Genomic DNA, 2,500 nt, shown 5'->3' with positions numbered 1-2,500 from the left:
ATATATATATATATATATATATATATATATATATATATATATATATATATATATATATGTAGAGTGCTTGAGCGATATTGTAGAACTTACGATTCATTCATTTCCATATTCTATTCTTTTAAAGCTAATTTGTTTCTGGTCGGGGTTCGATCACCGAACCGTCCAAGTGGTTTGGTACCATTCCTTCTTGTCTCCGTCCTATCCCAAAATCCTTATCCTCATGTCCCCCCTTTAAGTGATTATATATATATATATATATATATATATATATATATATATATATATATATATTATTTTTGTAAACCCACACCTGCCTCATGACCCACACCTGCATTACGACGCACACTTGCCTTGTGATACATATAATATCATATGTATAATGTATATGTATACATATACTTGTACATATACATATACGTATGATGTACAATACATATAATGTATAATACGTATAATGAATAAAAACCCACACTACTGGAAGACAGAAGAGTGAGGGGGGGAGCTCAGGAATCTGTACACCAGTTGATTGACGGTTGAGAGCCGGGACCAAAGAGCCAGAGCTCAACCCCTGCCAGCACAACCAAGTGGGTACACATCAACCCTTTGCTATAGCTAGTGGAAGCGAGCACATTCCAGAACTTAGTCTTCTTATATCCTGTTCCAGCAGTTGTCTTCATGTTCCATGTTCCAGTGATAATGTTTGGCAATTGCTATGCAGCTCAGAGAAAAGTTTTGAGCTATATAAACTAAGCAGTAGAAGCAGTCTCCTGCTTTCCTCCCACTTCCCATAGTATGGAAGGTCAGCTGTTGTTATAAATTCAGCTACTCGGAACAGGTTCCAAGTAGCACGGGCTATGGTGAGCCCGTAGTGGACTTACCTGGCACAGGAGCGGTGGAAGGTCAGCAGGATGTATAGGAGCTGTGTAGCCCAAAAGGGGGTGCTGATGCGGGTTGATTTAGCGTGTCGTTCAAGTTTTTTTTTCTTCTGAACCCTTGGTGAAGGAGTTGTAGGTGGATATACTAGGCTATATAATTGTGCAACACGGGTCCTTGTTATCTGAGACCTCTCCGAATGAATAGATTTGAACTATAATGATAACTCAAGAGACCATTTGATATGATAACTCATGATATCTCATGAGATCATTTACCACAAAAACAAAATTGCGAACAGCAAAAAATTGGAAACCACCAGGAGATATTTGTTAGCGACGGGAGGATGAGATTTATATAATCCTTACTGTTACGATAGTTTTGTGGCTTCGAACTGTCCACCTGCCACATTGTCACCCCTAAGCCTGAGCGCCACAAAACACAGCATTCGTGTATGAGGGAGAGACAATTGGTGAAGACTGAGGACCAACGACTCATTAAAATATAACCTACGGGCTCACCATAGCCCGTGCTGCTTGGAACTTTGTTCCAGGTAGCGAATCTTTAACAACAATATCATTAAAATAACAATATAACACCCCCCACCCCCTCCCTTTCCATATAGAAGGTCTGCCAAGCGGCTATGTTATATTTTTTATGTTGGGTTGGTCACATTCGGTTAAATATATATATTTTGTGAAACATTTGCAGAATAAATGTTTTAAATCGAAGTGTGTTTTGTATTCCTTACGGGCTTGTTCAGTCAAGGACGCGGAGGAAGATAAGAGACTTGATACAGGTTTACTGCGGCATCTGAACTTCAACACAAGTCTGCCGTCAAGATTCTCAAAACACCGTGAGTTTTGTCATATATATATATATATATATATATATATATATATATATATATATATATATATATATATATATATATATATATATATATATTCTTCATGGATGGAGAAATACTAAAGAAATTGTTCACGACTTTTGTGAGACCAAAAGCTGGAATATGCAGCTCTTGTATGGTGTCCATATCTTAAGAAGCACATCAACAAATTGGAAAAGGTGCAAAGACATGCCACTAAATGGCTCTCAGAACTGAAGGACAAGAGCTACGAGGAGAGGTTAAAGGCTTTAAATATGCAAAAACTAAAAGATAGAAGAAAACGAGGCGATATAATTATTACGTACAAAATAGTAACAGGAATCGATAAACGTGTTAGGGAAGAATTCCTGAGACCTGGAACTTTAAGAACAAGAGGTCATAGATTTAAACTAACGAAACAAAGCTGCCGGAGAAATATAAGAAAATTCACTTTCGCGAACAGAGTGGTAGACGGTTGGAACAAGTTAGGTGAGAAGGTGGTGGAGGCCAAAACCGTCAGTAATTTCAAAGCGTTATACGAGAAAGAGTGCAGGGAAGACGGGATACCACGAGCATGGCTCTCATTATGTAACTACACATAGGTATTTCACTTAGGTAATTACACACACACAAATATACATACACCCACCAACACGTAAGGAATCGTTCAGGACCTTGTATACTAATTATGTCAGACCAATCCTGGAATATGCAGCGCCAGCCTGGAGTCCATACTTAGTTAAACACAAGACAAAGTTA

General features: G+C 38.2%; 1 protein-coding gene across 1 annotated transcript in view; it reads right to left on the bottom strand.

Annotated features, from left to right (window-relative positions):
- The window catches only part of LOC138362997 (zinc finger protein 761-like), a 12,699-nt gene that overhangs the window by 1,436 nt on the left and 8,763 nt on the right, over positions 1-2,500 (bottom strand). The gene's annotated exons all lie outside the window — the stretch shown is intronic.

Source organism: Procambarus clarkii, chromosome 1 (genome assembly GCF_040958095.1).
Source record: "Procambarus clarkii isolate CNS0578487 chromosome 1, FALCON_Pclarkii_2.0, whole genome shotgun sequence".
Lineage (NCBI taxonomy): Eukaryota > Metazoa > Arthropoda > Malacostraca > Decapoda > Cambaridae > Procambarus > Procambarus clarkii.
Note: the sequence above shows the minus strand (reverse complement) of the source record. Positions and strands in the feature narration are given on the sequence as shown.